This window comes from Muntiacus reevesi, chromosome 2, assembly GCF_963930625.1.
Source record: "Muntiacus reevesi chromosome 2, mMunRee1.1, whole genome shotgun sequence".
NCBI classification, from domain to species: Eukaryota; Metazoa; Chordata; class Mammalia; order Artiodactyla; family Cervidae; genus Muntiacus; species Muntiacus reevesi.
Genome location: NC_089250.1, coordinates 38098848 through 38117828, shown reverse-complemented (window position 1 = coordinate 38117828; position 18981 = coordinate 38098848). Strand labels below are relative to the sequence as shown.

Genomic DNA, 18981 nt, shown 5'->3' with positions numbered 1-18981 from the left:
GAACATTAGAGCATACTAACACATATATATGGAATTTAGAAAGATGGTAATGATAACCCTATATGCAAAACAGAAAAAGAGACACAGAAGTACAGAACAGACTTTTGAACTCTGTGGGAGAAGGTGAGGGTGGGATGTTTCGAAAGAACAGCATGTATATTATCTATGGTGAAACAGATCACCAGCCCAGGTGGGATGCATGAGACAAGTGCTCGGGCCTGGTGCACTGGGAAGACCCAGAGGAATCGGGTGGAGAGGGAGGTGGGAGGGGGGAGCGGGATGGGGAATATGTGTAACTCCATGGCTAATTCATGTCAATGTATGACAAAACCCACTGAAATGTTGTGAAGTAATTAGCCTCCAACTAATAAAAAAAAAAAAAAAAAGGAAAAAGAAGAAAAAAAAAGCATCAATTCTATGCTCAGCTTTCTTTATAGTCCAACTCTCACATCCATATATGACTACTGGAAAAACCATAGCCTTGACTAGATGGACCTTTGTTGGCAAAGTAATGTCTCTGCTTTTAATATGCTGTCTAGATTGGTCATAACTTTTCTTCCAAGGAGAAAGAGTATTTTAATTTCATGGCTGCACTCACCATCTGCAGTGATTTTGGGGCCCCCCAAAATAAAGTCTGTCACTGTTTCCACTGTTTCCCCATCTGTTTGCCATGAAGTGATGGTACCAGATGCCATGATCTTAGTTTTCTGAATGTTGAGTTTTAAGACAACTTTTTCACTCTCCTCTTTCACTTTCATCAAGAGGCTCTTTGGTTCTTCCTCGCTTTCTGCCATAATGGTGGTATCATCTGCATATCTGTGGTTATTGATATTTCTCCCAGTGGGCAGTGGGGTTGAGCCCAGCTATTCACGGCATTAACAGCTCTTTCTTACCCCTTTGGTTGGCTCCCCTCCTTCCCTGTCTTGTCTACCTGACTACCTATCTCCTGCTTCTTGGGCTTCACTTCAAATACATGTCCTGTGGCCAGTGGTATGCTGGAGCAGCCCTATGTCAGCTCATAAGCACCAGCTATTAAGCTTTCAAGAATGCTCTAAGTCCACTGATGTATTGGTAGCTTAAAATTAATCATGGTGTAGATAGTTATAGCATGTTAATGAGCAAATGCTAAAAATCACAGCTTTTCCCCTCAGGAGAAACAGTTGTTAAATATTTACCAGCACACCACAGTCTTCAGCCTAGTCCTTGCTTTTGGGTTTGTTTTGGGAGCACGGAGACTAAGTGTGAGTGGCAGGTGCCCCACTGAACCAACCCATGAGCGTTTAGGGAACAAAAGAATCAAATGTGCCATGATTATTACAGTCATTCCTTCACTGGCCAAATGAATGATTCCTCATGAACGTAACTAGAGGAATAGGATTTGCTTCTAAATTAAGAGTTAAGGAAGGAGGTAGAGAAATTGAAAGGGAAGAAACAAAACAAAACAAAACCAGGAGCTATTGCCACTTGAAATTCATCCCAGAGGAAAATATAGAAGAAAATCTTCATGACTCTGGGTTACACAAAAATTTATTAGATAGAAACACTAAAATTTTAAGGAAAACCAGGAAAGAAAAATAAGGATAAAATGGACAACATCAAAATTAAAAGCAAGACAAAACTTTGCTCTTTAAAGATACTGTTAAGAAAATGAAGAGGAAGGCCACAGACTGGGAAAAAAGTTGCAAAATATATGCAACTATATATATATATATATATAGTTTATATATATATATATGGGCTATATATATATATATATGGGTTATATATATATATACGGGCTTCCATATATACAAGCACTGTATATGGGCTTCCTTTGTGGCTCAGCTGGTAAAGAATCTTCCTGCAATGCAGGAGACATGGGTTTGTTCCCTGGGTTGGGAAGAAACAGGCTACTCACTCCAGTATTCTGGCCTGGAGAATTCCACGTACTGTGTAATTCATGGGGTCGCAAAAGTCAAACATATATATATGTATATATAAAATTTGTATTCAACAAAAATAAAGAACACTTACAACTCAAAAATAAGGAGACAAATAACCCAGTTGAAAACATGCAATATTTGAACAGACACTGAAGAATATAAATGAATGAGAAATAAGATTATTAAAAAATGCTCAACATTATTAATCATTAGAAAAATGCAAGTAAAAAACCACAATGAGATACCTCTACACATGCATTAGAACGGCTGAAATTAAAAAGATCAGCAGTATTGAGTGTTGGTGAGAAGGTGAAGCTACTAGAACATTCATCACTGGTAGGAATGAACACACTTTCCAACCAGTGTGTTGGAAAAATATTACAAAGTTGAACATACACTTGCAAACCACCCCCAGGTATTTACCCAAGAGAAATGAGACCATCTGTAGACACTAACTCTTGTACACGGATATTCATAGCATCATAATAACCTCAATCTGGAAACAACTAGATGTGGTTGGATAAAAAACAGTGGTACAGCTATACAAATGGATTCTGTTATTTTAGTTGCTAAGTTGGGTCCAACTCTTTCGTAAATCCATGGACTTTAGCCCACCAGGCTCCTCTGTCCACGGGATTTCCCAGGCAAGAATACTGGAGTGGGTTGCCATTTCCTTCTCCAGGGGATCTTCCTGACCCAGGGATTGAACCCATGTCACCTACACTGGCAGGCAGATTCTTTACCACTGAGCCACAGGGAAGCCCACAAATGAATTGTATTTGGTAATAAAAGGGGATAAACTCCCTGCATATACAACCCATACACATGACTACATGGATGGATCTCAAAAGCATTATGCTAAGTGATGAAGTTTATATTGCCAGTAATAAGATCACTCCCATGTGACATGCTGAAAAGAGTATCAGGTCACTTCAGTATTTCAGCTGAACAGGAATGACCTAACCAAGTCATAAGAAAACTGAACACAAACCCAAACTGGCCTGGACTCTTTAAACTTAGGAGGATCATGAAAAATATAGATTTAGGATTTGTCATGGATTGTAAGCAATTACAGAGACATACAGCTAAATGCAATGTGGGGTCCTAGGTTGGACTAGAAAAAAAAAAAAACCTGGCAAAATGAATAAGTTCTGTAGTCAGTTAATAGTACTATACTAATGTTAGTTATCTAGTTTTGATAACTCTATTACAGTTATGGGAGACGTTACCATCAGGGGAAGCTGGGTGAAATGTATATGGAGAATTTCTGTGTTATGGTGGTAGCTCTTTCTGTAAGTCTAAAATTACTTTTAGGGAGTTCCCTGGTGACTCAGTGGTAAAGAATCCTCCTGCCAGTGCAGGGGACACGGGTTCAATTCCTGGTCTGGGAAGATCCCACAGGCCTTGGGGCAACTAAACACAGCCTTGGAGCCTGCATGCCCTAGAGTCCATGCTGCCCAACAAGAGAAGGCACCACAATGAGAAGCCCATGCACCACACCTAGAGAGTAGCCCTCACTCGCTGCAACTAGAGAAAGTCACATACACAGCAACAGGGACCCAGTACAACCCCAAATAAATAGATTAATTAAAGATTATTTTTAAATAGGTTTTTTAAAGTGGCAATTTTTAGCATGCAAATCATACTTCAATAAAGGCACTTTAAAAAATAAGCAGTTCCAAGTGAAGGGACTCAACCATATGTATACTTGCATCCATTCTCTCCCAAATCCCCCTGCCATTCAGGCTGGTACAAAACATTGAACAGAGTTACCTGTGCTATACAATAGGTCCTTGTTGGTTAAAGACAGTAAAATGCTAAGAATAAAATTAATCTAAGCTAAATAGAAACTGTATATGTAGCCAAATTTCAATTAAGAAACTATACAGGCATAAGAAATGATACTGCCTGAAAATTTATTTCAGAAGATTATACATCTACCTCTAAACTAAACAATATGTTATGGAAAACCCAGGCTTCCCTGGTAGTTCAGTTGGTAAAGAAGCCACCTGCAATGTGGGAGATGCTGGTTTGATTCCTGGGTTGGGAAGATCCACTGGAGAAGGGATAGGCTACGTGCACTCCAGTATTCTTGGGCTTCCCTGGTAAAGAATCAGCTGGTAAAGAATCTGCCTACAATGCAGGAGACCTGGGTTCGATCCCTGGGTTGGGAAGATCCCCTGGAGAAGGGTATGGCTACCCACTCCAGAATTCTGGTCTGGAGAATTCCATGGACTACATAGTCCATGGGGTCGCAAAGAGTCAGACACAACTGAGTGACTCACATCACTTCACACTGGCAAACCTATAGAGAAGAGTGAGGGAAAGATTTAAAATAAGAAGGACAGTGGGCAACTTGAGGGTGAGTGGAAGTGACATAGAAGAATGGGGCACACTTGGGGAAAAATGGCAGTGGTTATCTTCTATTTCTTAAGTTGGATGCTGGTTTTTAGATATTTGTTTATTATGTTTCATGGCTTACATAAATGTTTTATATGGTCTTCTAAATGTATCAAATTATTAAAAATAAAAAAACATAAAAGTAAAAATTTGTGCAAATATATATATATATATATATATAAAATAAGCGGTTCCAATGTAACTCAGAAAATCTGTTGTTACTTCAAGGGGTCTGAAATGAGGACACAGTGAGGACAGGAATCTGCATCCTCACATTTCCCTGACCATCCCTGACCTTATGTCATGCTTCAATCAAGCATGACCTGTTTTCCCTTGTTTTATATACATGTCTGAACACCTACATACATGCATACATGGAGATATACACAGTTGTTTTCCTTATGCCTTCGTTCAAAAGGGGGCAGATTACTGCTAAAAACTGCTAAATTTTTTCATTAATAGGATTATATTTTGAAACATTCAAGTCTAACTTTTTTAAAGAAGAAACCCATCTTTAAGAAAAATGGAAGTAGGCAGAAGGTTTTAGAGATGGGTGCCGAGTCGGAGGTGTGATGCCAACAGCTGGACACAGAGATGAGCTGGTAGATGTTGAGCAACTGACATTCTGGATGCGGGGGAAGCCCTGATATGAAGCATTTGCTGATATCTGTGGTGTAAATACCACCATCACGGCCAATGTTAGGACACTGCCGTGATGGCGAAGTTGGGAAAAGGCAGACGGGCACAGTTGGCATTGTGAGTCAGGTGCAGCCATTGCCAGCACACCCATGGGGCAGATGTGGCTGGGGAAGGGGGTGGGGCCCTGTGTATGGGTGCTTGGGAGAGAGGACCTCATGTGTGTTTGGAGGTGGAAGGTCCTCTTTATCTGGCTGATAAAAGCCATAGACAAGTCATGTTGTCTCCATCACAGGAGACCTAAGATGTGGAGAGAAAAGAATCACAGTTTGCCCTCACAAGCATGTGAGCTGCACAATTAGGAATCACCCAGGGACCCAAGCCCCAAGAGGATGCTGTGCTAGAGAAGAGCGTTGTGCCTGCAGACCCCAAAGGGCGGGGCTCTGGACAAGCCCAGAGGCCTGTGCATCTCATTGGCAGGATGTAAGAACCAGTCAGACTGTGGAGAAGGCCCTACATCTCAGGACACCAGGAAAGAAAGGAAGATTTGTTTTTTTAATGGATTTGGAGAAGTATGGGCAATGTCCACACTTAATGTTTTCTAGTTGGCTCTTTTTCTATAATTTTGGGTTTTGAGGTCAGGAAGGACAAAGCACAGGTCTATCTGTGCCTTAAGAGAGAAAATGCTCCACAGGAAGAACGACATGAACCTGACCACTCAGGAGTCTTGCAGAAAAGCGTCCCAATCAGGTGTCACAAACCTGATAGAGAAGTGAGTTACATCTGAGCCGTCCAAGCTGCCAAGCTGACACTGTCCTTCCTTTCTCTCTCCTCCTTTTCTTCCTTCCTTCCTTCCGCCCTCCCTCCATTCCTTACATGAGCTACTACAGCAACATTTTTCACTCTGGCTAAAACCACTGCCTCCTTCTCAATGTGATGCAATTATTTAGGGTTTTCTGGAAGAAAGCCCACCCTTATTAAGTGGCTTACCTAGATGGTGAAATTATTCAGCTGCTTTGGAATTCTCTGCCTCTTTGGCTGATGTGGCGGGGGAGAGGACAGTTTAATAAGACAAACTTATTATTAACCCCAAGACCAATTTTCCCAGAAGAATACACCACCAGGGAGGAAGGAGTTGTATTTTTGGATTCTCTTTATGCCTAAGGCAAACAGTGGAGAATAGGAACAGCAGCCACTTTTGAAGCCTGTGGTGTATCTTTTTCTGCATCTTTCTGGTGGTCAGCCTTTCCTTGACTTGGGATGATAAAACATCAAAGTGGTATATTTGCCACACAGAGGAGAGGGGTCCTTGAAAGCTCAGGATGATTCACAGTGTCCTTTGGTCATTTACAGAATGACTTCTGGGGCCTTCTTTTGCCCTGAAAATAAGAGACTTGTCTGAGGAGGTCCTTTGATGCACGACTGAACTTCATTTTATAAATGAAAAACTGAGTTCTACTGAAGAGGGCATGGATGTTTCTGGAGGAGACAGACCAAGTCATGGGTGCCACTGCACTAAAAGCAGGTTTCACGAACTCTTTCCAGACCAGAGGTTTTCAGAACTTGCCTGCAATAATCTGGTGATCATCTACTGTCCTAAGTTAGGAAGGCATCTATTTCCCTTTCCTCTCATTGAGACTAATGGAAGAAGGCATACTGACAATTCTTGAACTGTGAATTCAACAGGCTGAACCTGGATGACGGACTTGTCCATCAGTGTTCCTTAGCTTCAGTTTCTTTTAGTGAAGAAGTGTCCAGTCACCAGCAGCTGCCTTGAAATAATTCAGTTTTGCTGCAGACGAGTCCCTCCAGGATAGTGGGACGTTCTCTGAGAGCTGATGTCTCTTATTTATAAGCAACAAGTACGCAGCCTTCTCTCCCTGGAAATCTTTGAGCTGAACAATAAGCACAGGTTCTGCTGTCCTTTTCAGGGATGCTAACATCTATCTGGGGGCACAGTAACACTCCAGGTTGCCAGTACTTCTATTAATGTTCAGTCATGTCTGACTCTTTGTGACCCTATGGACTGTAGCCTGCTAGGCTCCTCTGTCCATGGGATTCTCCAGGCAAGAATCCTGGAGTGGGTTACCATTTCCTTCTCCAGGGGATCTTTCCAACCCAGGGATCAAACCTGGGTCTCCTGCATTGCAGGTGGAGTCTTTGCTCTCTGAGCCACCAGGGAAACCCAAGGTTGCCAAGGCTGTCTAACTCAAAGGAGTTTTCCAAAGGTGCAAAGCATAAGAAAACCACACTGCTTACCTAACAGCAGCAAAAGCATCTGCTTCATCCAAGCATGTGAGAGACCAGTCTTTAGCAGCACTGGACAGGGCCCTTCGGAACCCTCCCACTGCCTCTCAGGACCCTTTCTCTCTTGCCACCCTCTGCTCCTTCCAAACCAGGTGGATGGCTTTGTCATCATCAGTTCAGTTCAGTCACTCAGTTATGTCCGACTCTTTGTAACCCCATGGACTGCAGCACGCCAGGCCTCCCTGTCCATCACCAACTCCCGGAGTTTACTCAAACTCATGTCCATTGAGTCGTTGATTCCATCCAACCATCTCATCCTCTGTTGTCCCCTTCTCTTCCTGCCCTCAATCTTTCCCAGCATCAGGGTCTTTTCCAAGGAGTCAGTTCTTCGCATCAGGTGGCCAAAGTATTTGTCATCATGGGCTTGCTCAAGTCTTTTCTCACCTCCATATTGTTTCTCCACTGGACTTTCCACTCCTCTCTTCACTTGCCCAATTCACTGCAAACCAGGACATGAAGAAAACTGAGACACATTCAGAATTTGCCAACCTTTATCTCAGCTCCGCCTCGCTGCTCCTGGATCCTCTGATGTGTTACTCTGAGTGAGGGAAAGGAGGGGAGGAGAGGAACCCCCCTGCTACACATACGGTGTCCCTCTCGAGGCTCTGCAGGGTTTCCCACTCAGCTGTAACAACTCCAGGAAACAGACATCATCAGCCAGCACCTGTTACAGGTGAGGACACTGAGGCTACCTGAGATGACGTGACTTGCCCAACCACCCCCAGCAGGAAGCTCACCCGAAGCCCGGTGTGACTGCTACCCCAGGATATGCTTTCCCTTCCCCGCTCCTCCGTCTCCCTGAAGGCTGCTACAGGTGCATCTGGAGTAGGGTTTGCAAAGGGACGTATGTGTGAGCCACATATACAATTTACAATTCTACTTTTTGAAGTAGTGTTTTTAGTTCAGAAAAAGTAAAATCTGATATTGCTTATAGGTGGAATCTTAAAAAATGGTACAAATGAACCTATTTACAAAACAGAGTCACAGATGTAGAAAACAACCTTATGGTTACTGGGGGGAAGTGGGGGAGGGATAAATTAGGAGCTTGAGATTAACATACACACTATTATACATTGGCTTTCTTGGTGGCTCAGTGGTAAATGGTCTGCTTGCCCATATTCAATCCTTGGGTCAGGAAGATCCCCTGGAGAAGGAAACGGCAACCCACTCCAACAACAATATCAACTATTACTACTATATATACAATAGAAAAAAACAAGGACCTACTGTATAACACAGGGAACTCAATATTCTGTAATGGCCTATATGGGAATAGATTCTAAAAAAGAGAGGATATGTGTATATGCAGAACTGATTCAGTTTGCTTTACACCTGAAACTAACACAACACTGTAAATCATCAATACTCCAGTAAAAATAAACTCAAAAAAGTAAAAAGAAACTAGTAAATTAAAAAAAAAAAACACTGACTATATCCACATGACAATTGCACAATTATATCACATGCAATCAATATTAACCTATTAAGGTGATATTTATGTGCTTGTTTTCCACACTAGGGGGTTGTGATCTGGTGTGTGCCACACAACAGCACGTCTCAGTTGGACTCACCACTTTTCACGGGCTCTAGAGACACCCGAGGCTGGTGGCTGCCATGATGGGTATGCATAGGCAATGCCCCATTTTCCATCTCTGGGTTATTTCTTCTTAAATCACAGTGTCGTCATGGGACCCATTCCTCTGCCTTTGAGAGCAACACCTTGGATTCACTTTCTGCCTTTTCTGAATCCTCTTTCTTGCTTCTCCACACTCTGCCTCCTAGTGGGACGGCTGGCTGTTCTTAGGTGGTCCGCCCACCTGCCAAGTTCCCTACAGCGTCACCCAAAGGTGCACCGGCCCCTCTGGCTCTCTGAATGTACCCTCTTTTTTATACCCCAGTGTTCTATATTTCCATGGTGTATGCTCCTGAAAGCATCCTAAAGCAGACCTGTCCACTCAGCACACACCCTCTCCCTCCCACCACCAGTCCTGAGTGTCGTCTTCACTTTCACAGGATCACTGAAAAGGCTTGGGATGGCTATCCACAGCTGGCTGATGGGAATGGCATCACATTGGCAAGCACGTAAGTGGCTTCAACTGCGTTACTTTTACACGCCCGTCAGTCATTCCATTATTAAATATTTACTGAGTGCCCACAATGTCAGGGACACGTTCTGAGAGGCTGAGGAAGAAGTAAGGATTATTCCCATCTGGACTCTGGCCTTTTGAAGTTTACACAGCTGTGCTTCAGAGAGGCCGTCCTGCCCTGTGTGGAGTGAGAGCTCACATTTTCTGACTGAGTGTGTGCCTCTCACCGTAAGAGTCACTTCAGTCTCTTGTGATGCAGTTAGTCACCTTACGGTATCTGTCATCTGCCTACATTCTCCCCACCACCTCCATCCATCATACACAGGTGTGCACACACAGGTACACACACATGCACATATGCAGGGGATGGGCTGCCCGTTTGCTGTAAACTTCGTACTATTTGGCAGAATAACTCTCTGGACATTAAGAGAAAAGGAAAGAAAGAAGGGAGGGAGAGAGAGAGAGGAAGAGGCAAACCAGACTGGGGCCTCTGCAAGCTCCAAGAATTTCACCTTTCGGCGCTTGTCCACCATGCGACATGACAAAGCCCTGCTGAGGATGGATTCGTGGACTTCGGTAAGTATGTCCCCTTCTTTCCTTCAGTGATGCAAGATGACACAGGTGTAGGCTGTCACCCAATCTTGTCTGTTCTTGTTCACAGACAGTGACACCCAAGGTAGTCAGGGAGGGAAACTCCCCAACAGTGAGAACTGTGAGCCAATGACAGTGTAAGCAGCCAAGAAAATCCAAACATGGGGTTTTAAGAGGAGGCAGAATGAAGAAAACAAGATCTTTTGAAATGTTCAACCCGCAAGTCAGAAGTGAATGGAATCAGCTGAAATTGAATGTCATTTCATAATGAAATTATATTGGGCCTGTTTGTTGGCATCCAGAGAGCCAGCTGGTCAACAGTTAAGGAATGAATCCTGTTGAGGCACAAAATAATGGAGAGAAGTGTCACAACTGGGGGGAAATAGGAAGACACACTGTCTTCCTAAACTTCTAAGGAGATGGCCACGGAAGGAGCAGCTACACTCTAAAGACCTAGGCAGCATGGTACGGGAATGATGAAAACTTCTGTAGGCTGTACTGGGGGATCTCCCCCCGAGCTGAGAGGCAGGTGTCTAGACAGGAACACGACGGGGATGAATTTTACTTTGCGGACACCAAAGCTGTCTGCAGGGACCTGGGGATGTGGGAGGAGAGCTGTTCCTATCTGCTTTCTCCTCTGCTAAAGGGAGAGACTTAAAGGAATCTTTCTATTCCTGGGTGAAGCCTGAGTCGCAATTTTGTATCTTATGGGAAGAGGATTGTACCCAGGTTGTACTAATAATGAGACACTCAAAGAGAAAAAAGAAGTTTTTCTAAAGATAAATCTCTAAGGAAATGGAAATCTTTTAGGTGAGAGGTAACTAAACTGAAAGTTCTTTCTGGGTCAATACAAGAGCAAGAAATGAGGAGGTGAGTAGCTTCTGACATGGTCAGCAAAATTGTCTTTCTAGTTTTGGTTTTATTTTTTATGCTTCGGCTTTTGAAATTTGGATATATTTTGAGCCCCAGGAGGGGATCAGGCAGCTGAGGTCAGGCTGTTTGGGCCTCTAGGGAGTGAAGGGAAGGAAGAAAGAAGTAATTAAGGGGCCTTTCGAAAATGATCCTAGGATTCATTAGGAGAAAAGTTGATAGTGTGTCCCAAGGGTGGGTGATCAGCAGGAGACTGGCCTTCTGTTAGACTCCTTTTGTCCCCAGAAGCCAAAGGAGCAGAGTATTCCCAGGCAAAAGTCACTTGTCCCTCCAATATAGGGCAATGTGTCTCTGGAGGTCTCCAGAGGGGGCTGGGAGGGTGCAGAGCATGAAGAAAAACAAGAGGCTCATGGCAAATTATGGCAACTCCACCAAGGAATTCAGCTTTCTACACCCATCGCAAGAGCAGGGGAAGATCACATGGATGTGGAATGGGGTAAGAGGGAGTGATCATTAATTAAAACTTAATATCACTTCTGTCTGAATATTTGGAGAGTTCATTATATATGTGGACAATCTTCTCAACACCTTGACTCTTGAATTCTTCCTGTCCTCAGATACTCACCTCTGGAATCGTACCATTGCAGACCCCGTCATTATTAATACCTACTGTCCCTTCCCCAACCTCAAATATATCCCTTCCACCCTGATGACTTCCTCCACCTTCCAGAGTATTCCTCTAACATCCTGATTCCAACAAGCCCTTTCCTAAATAGAGCCTCCATCCTAAAGTCACGAGAACCAAAGAGAAGCTTTGCCAGCCAGAAAGATGGGAGGGTCTTGGCACACTAATGACACTGCAAAGGCAAGGCACTAGCCCTTGAACTGACTCCTATGAAGTCTCTCCCTTGAGAAAAATAGGCACCTAGGAGTTTAAGCCACTCTTCATTGAGTTTCCTATTCCTTGCAACTGGACACAAACTCCAAGGATGCAGAACCCACTAGATCCCTGAATCCTGTTCTCCTATTTCTTCCCCACACTCAGCTGCTCTCAGACCTCACTGCTGACTGGTTCAAATGTACCTACCACTCTCACCTTTGGCCTCTGTTTGCTCTGACTTACTGCCTCTTTTAAGTTTTTCAGTCTAGTTCCTTAACTACTCATGACTTTCAAGGCACTTACTTTCTTAACCAGACTTAGCGGTGATCATGCTACACAGATATATGTCTGTCTATCAGACAAAGAGAGAAGGCTCTGGTGACATCTTGTGCAAAGACCCAATTTCATTTCGACATCATGCTGCTAGTCTTTAACTTAAGTTCAAAATAAAAGGTACAAATGCATTTTCTACTTTTCTTGTCCCCACAGACATGTGTATATGTGTGCATACACACAACACATCAAGCCCCAAGCTTCTCTAATTGTGATTTTGTGGCTACACATAAATCAAAAAGATATAATTCTTTCAATTTCCAGGTGGATGAATTCAGGTAAATGACAGCCAGCCCTACCCTCTCACTGGGTCTCCCTTTTCCTCGTTCTTTTTTGAGATTTGTTGAATCTTACAGGACACAACAGAAATTAGCTCAATGATACCATGGATGTTATTTTGGGTTCTCAAATGGCACCTTCATAAAAGAAATGTTTTTCCTCTAAAATTTATTTTAGCTGTTGGCTTTTTAAAGAACCAGAAAGAAATATGTAAAGTAGAAAAGTTAAGAGTGGGAAAAAGGAAACTGCTGTAATTCTTTAGTTGCATCTAGTATAGCATGAGGAGAAGGCAATGGCACCCCACTCCAGTACTCTTGCCTGGAGAATCCCATGGATGGAGGAGCCTGGTTGGCTGCGGTCCATGGGGTTGCTAAGAGTTGGACATGACTAAGCGACTTCACTTTCACGCATTGGAGAAGGAAATGGCAACCCACTCCAGTGTTCTTGCCTGGAGAATCCCAGGGATGGGGGAGCATGGTGGGCTGACGTCTATGGGGTCGCACAGTCAGACACGACTGAAGTGACTTAGCAGCAGTAGCAGTATAGCATGGTGAAAGTAACTTTCAGAAATTTGTCTAGATCAAATTGAGTAAATGCTGTCTTGGCAATTCCAAGCCTTTATTTTTATTTCTCCCAATGTTTTTCCTAATACAGAGGACTGATAATGATTTTTTTTCATTTATTTTTATTAGTTGGAGGCTAATTACTTTACAATATTGTAGTGGTTTTTGTCATACATTGACATGAATTAGCCATGGATTTACATGTATTCCCCATCCTGATCCCCCCTCCCACCTCCTTCTCTACGCGATCCCTCTGGGTCTTCCCAGTGCACCAGGCCCGAGCACTTGTCTCATGCATCCAGCCTGGGCTGGTGATCTGTTTTACCCTAGATAATATATATGTTTCGATGCTGTTCTCTCGAAACATCTCACCCTCGCCTTTTCCCACAGAGTCCAGAAGTCTGTTCTGTACATCTGTGTCTCTTTTTCTGTTTTGCATATAGGGTTATCATAACCATCTTTCTAATTTCCATATATATGTGTTAGTATACTGTAATGGTCTTTATCTTTCTGGCTTACTTCACTCTGTATAATGGGTTCCATTTTCATCCATCTCATTAGAACTGATTCAAATGAATTCTTTTTAATGGCTGAGTAATATTCCATGGTGTATATGTACCACAGCTTCCTTATCCATTCATCTGCTGATGGGCATCTTCATCCATCTCATTAGAACTGATTCAAATGAATTCTTTTTAATGGCTGAGTAATATTCCATGGTGTATATGTACCACAGCTTCCTTATCCATTCATCTGCTGATGGGCATCTAGGTTGCTTCCATGTCCTGGCTATTATAAACAGTGCTGCAATGAACATTGGGGTGCACGTGTCTCTTTCAGATCTGGTTTCCTCGGTGTGTATGCCCAGAAGTGGGATTGCTGGGTCATACGGCAGTTCTATTTCCAGTTTTTTAAGAAATCTCCACACTGTTCTCCATAGCGGCTGTACTAGTTTGCATTCTCACCAACAGTGTAAGAGGGTCCCCTTTTCTCCACACCCTCTCCAGCATTTATTGCTTGTAGACTTTTGGATAGCAGCCATCCTGACTGGCGTGTAATGGTACCTCATTGTGGTTTTGATTTGCATTTCTCTGATAATGAGTGATGTTGAGCATCTTTTCATGTGTTTGTTAGCCATCTGTATGTCTTCTTTGGAGAAATGTCTGTTTAGTTCTTTGGCCCATTTTTTGATTGGGTCATTTATTTTTCTGGAATTGAGCTTCAGGAGTTGCTTGTATATTTTTGAGATTAATCCTTTGTCTGTTTCTTCATTTGCTATTATTTTCTCCCAATCTGAAGGCTGTCTTTTCACCTTGCTTATAGTTTCCCTTGTTTTGCAAAAGCTTTTAAGTTTCATTAGGTCCCATTTGTTTATTTTTGCTTTTATTTCCAATATTCTGGGAGGTGGGTCATAGAGGATCCTGCTGTGATTCATGTCGGAGAGTGTTTTGCCTATGTTCTCCTCTAGGAGTTTTATAGTTTCTGGTCTTACATTTAGACCTTTAATCCATTTTGAGTTTATTTTTGTGTATGGTGTTAGAAAGTGTTCTAGTTTCATTCTTTTACAAGTGGTTGACCAGTTTTCCCAGTACCACTTGTTAAAGAAGTTGTCTTTTTTCCATTGTATATCCTTGCCTCCTTTGTCGAAGAGAAGGTGTCCATAGGTTCGTGGATTTATCTCTGGGCTTTTTATTCTGTTCCATTGATTTATATTTCTGTCTTTTTGCCAGTACCATACTGTCTTGATGACTGTGGCTTTGTAGTACAGTCTGAAGTCAGGCAGGTTGATTCCTCCAGTTCCATTCTTCTTTCTCAAGATTACTTTGGCTATTCGAGGTTTTTTTGTATTTCCATACAAATTGTGAAATTATTTGTTCTAGTTCTGTGAAATGATAATGATTAGGTACGAATCAAACATATGATTTTTTCCAAGAAAATATTGAGAATTTTATTTTCTAATTATTGTCACAATTTAAAAAGTAATCACCTTGGGAGGTGACATCTTTTTCTCAAATTTTCTATCTTTCAAAACATATTTGGAATTTAGATGATGAACCATCATATCCTTCAGAAAAAGTCCAGTCATTCAATTCTTTATCATTTGGGAGTATGATTTTCAAACTATCAAAGGCTTTTGAGGTGCAATCTAGTAATAATAAATCAATGAAATTAAGTTATGAGTAATATGCAAGTTGCTGCTTTTAAAAATGGTGTCTGTATTTTGGTCAGAACTGAGATATTGGCTCTGTCATGTCAACTTTATATTGTCATTGGAGGAAAATATCCTTCATTTGAATCCATCCATTCATTCTGTAGTGTTTCCCTAAAAATCAGCTGTTGCAGAGGAATGTCTAGCTATCCACCAAAAACTGGTGCTCTCCCAACCATGCTGTAAAGATACCACTGGAAAGTGGTACCCAGCTAAAGATAGCACATCCCAGCGTCTCTTGTGGTTAGGTACCGTCTTGTGACTGAGTTCCAGCCAGCCAAATGTAAGCAGGCAGAAGTGATGGGCAACACTCTCAGGCCTTTCATATCAAGCTCCTCCATGTCTGACCCATTCTGCTGGCTGCTTGCATGGTCAGGAAGATACTGGAAGCCACATAGAGGACCGCCTATGTGGGTCCATGCCCTTTACTGACTCTGGAAATGGGCTATTAACCTCACTCCTGAAAATGTTGTGTGAGGAAGAATCCTCTCTTGTTCTTGTGCCATGACACATTTAGGGGTCTGTGGCAGACAGAATTCTAACGGCCCTATGGTGTACATATATTTTCTCACAGTTATTCAAACACAATAAAGCTGCTGCTAAAGACAGGATTTGCAAATATAACTGTGGTCTCTAAGCAGGGGACTTTCAGATAGGGAGATTATTCTTTGTGGGTCTATCCTAGGCAGGTGAGCTCTTTTTGGTGAAAGACATTTGAGGAATGAGAGGCACCTGAGGGATAGTCTCCACTGACAGCTTGTGAGATGCTGAGAAGAAAACCCAGCCAGAGTGTGCCTGAACATCTGACCTACAAATGGCGAGAAAATAAGAAAATGCTGTCTTAAGCTTCCAGGTCTGTGACCACTTACTACGCAGCAATCGAAAACAACACAGGATCTGTTTGTCACTGTAATTAACCTCCCCTAACTGCCACATTGGCCTATTTACTTTACATGTAGACTCCATGGAATATCTCATTGTTAAATGTTTAGAAAATTAGTGATAAAGAGAACTTCTAATTAATGACACAGATTTTCCAAGGCCATTGCTTAGAGTGTCAGTGTATGTGAAAACAAACATCTTACATTGTAGGCCAAACCTTCTCATTTGTGACAAGCATGCTCCTTGAAAGCAGAGGGGCCATTCTAAATATGCAACACCAGGGAAGGACGAACTCAGCATGGCAGAATAGATACAGCCCGATTCACACTGAGAAGGGCCAAATGTCAGCCTGGCTTGTAAGCCAACGACTTTCATGCTATACCCACATTCTTCCACATAATGGGCTTGAACTCATCTGCAGGGTGACTGAGAAATCATACAAATTCAGAGGAGAGCAGAATGCAGTCAGAAGCATTCTAATATGCCTAAAATTGGCTGGGCATTTTTAATGATCTAGTTGTGTGTGGGGGGAATCCTTGACTGTACCACAATTCTCAACACTTAGTTATTTTGCTAAACTCTGCAACGATCACTGCAAATACCTCCTGATTTCTGGGCTGTGCTCAAAGGAGATCTCTCTAATCAGAGAGAGGACAGAGCTACAACCAGGGCTGCAGCTTATTAGAAATCATGAATCTCCTCTTGCCCTGGCTCTGGGACACCATCAAAGGAACTGCAGTTTCAGCATCTGCCTCTGAGCTCAGGGCAAAAGGAGGGTGGGAGAGGGAGTTGATTTTGGCCTGGTCACTCACCCAGCTGTGCTGAACAAGCACATCTCTGGGCTGGAAGAAAGTGGGGAGGGAATATGACAGCAGCCATGCCACTGTAGTCACCTGTGAGATTCTAGTTCATCTCATTTTATTTTGATCATTTGCAAAATAGCTTTATTGAGATATAATTTACATACCATAAAATTGACCCATTGTAACTGTACAGTTTGATGATTTTCAGCAAATTTTATGCAACTGTACAACCATCACCACAGTCCAGTTTTAGGATACTTCTACCACCCCCAAAGTTCCTCCATGTCCATTTGTAGCCAATCCTTATTTCCACCTCCAATCTGCAGGCAACCAACAGTCTGCTTTCTGTATCTTCAGTTTGACTTTCCTACAAATTTCACATAACAGATCACAAAGCATCTAGTCCTTTGTACCAGGCTTCTTTTGCTCAGCTTAATGCCTGTGGGGCATCCGTGAGGTGTCAGACTCGGAGCTAGGCTCTGGGATAGAGTGATGAGTGAAACCGACATGGTCCCTACTTTCATGGAGAACTGAGACCAGCAGGGTGAGAGCTGTTAATCAAACAATCCCACAAATAGAAGCATAATTATACACTCTGATCACTGCTATCAGAGGAAGATACAGAGTACTCTTAGCTCACACAGACAGGAGATGTGATCTGATCCGTGAGACTCAAAGGAGGCTACAGAGAGGAGGTGATCACTTAGCCGAGATCTTAGGGATGCACAGTAGTTAACTTTCCAGAGAGGGAGAACAGACAGACATCTGAAGGAATGGAAGGAGGTCAGAGCTGTGGGAGCACACGGCGGGGGTGCAGCAGACAGGTGGATAAGGAAGAACCTGGGGGGATACTAGCTTCAGCCTGAGTCCAGGAAGGACCTGGGAGTGTGAATGGCACCAGAGAGATATCCCATCCAGAGGCAAGAATCCCTGGGTAGTACTGATACAAGTGGAAAGTAGATACAATTGGGTTCCACTTGCTTCTCACCCTAAAATATGCATTCAAGTCTCCAGAAGACCTTGCTAAAGTGTAGATTCCAATCAGTAGACTTGGAGAGGGCCCAGAGATTCTACATCCTATCCACTACCCAGGTGACCCATACTGGTGGTCCATGGACCACACTTTGAGTAGCCAGGACCAAGAAGGCCAGGTAGCGGATTCAGCAAGGGCGACATCATCAGGTTTCCAGTCTCAGCAATTACAGGAAGTGTAGCTCCAATTTCAGACCCAGGAGAATCTGCAAAGAGGCCAGGTTTGGGAGGCGAGGCCAGGATTTATTCCTGTGGTAAGACAGTCCGAGAGAGCTCCTGACTATGCCCCAGAGAATCAGAGAACCTCTGACTAGAGGAGACCTTCAAAATCACTAGTCCACGGGACATCCCTGGTGGTCCAGTGGCTAAGACTCTGTGCTCCCAATGCAGGGGGTTGGTGTTCAATCCCTGGTCAAGGAACTAGATCCTATATGCCACAACTGAAAAGAAAAAAAATCCCCGAATGTCACACCAAAGATCAAAGATCCCACATGCTGCAACTAAGACCCGGTGTCGCCAAATAAATAAATGAATATTTTTTTAAAAAATCACTAGTCCACTATTCCTGAGAACGAAGGGAAACCATGCTTCCAATTCATGGTGTTTCCTGCCTTGTGGGGGGTGGATGGAGGATGAAGGATGGAGGATGAAGAGTGATGGGCTAGGGGAAACAGGGCTTTGGCTCTTCCAGCCAACTTCTGGAAAGCAGCTCTGTTTTCTACACCGAAGAGATCTGGTTTACAATATATTTCCCAAAAAAACCCAAAAAGACAAGGGAAGGAATGAAAGGATTTGATATTGTGTGGCACTGAGAGATGGTGGCCTGATTTCTGGCCATCACAGAGAGTCCTCTTGGCTCTGATCATTATTGGCTCCAGATTCTTGCACAAGCTCAGGAGTGTAGGGTGGGTGTGCTTACGGATTCCGCACCAAACACAAAATGCTCCTCACTAGCCACATCCTGGGAGAAAGACTCGGACCAGCACCTAGTTTGGAGGATTTAAGGAATGGTGTTTACTTCTAAGGAAATGGAAGCAACCTACAAATCAATCAATTTGTATCAGTAAAAGGGAAAATGGAACATAAACTGTTCTTTGTTTTCTTGAAACTTGGAAAGGTACAAGCCTCCAAACTTCACTTCATCCCTGTGCCCTGGACAAGCCTCAGAATGTCCCCAAGTGGGGGCA

The 18981-nt window shown here is 43.0% G+C and overlaps 1 protein-coding gene across 1 annotated transcript in view; it reads right to left on the bottom strand.

Annotated features, from left to right (window-relative positions):
* SLC24A3 (solute carrier family 24 member 3) overlaps positions 1 to 18981 on the bottom strand; it is a 426143-nt gene that overhangs the window by 118603 nt on the left and 288559 nt on the right. The gene's annotated exons all lie outside the window — the stretch shown is intronic.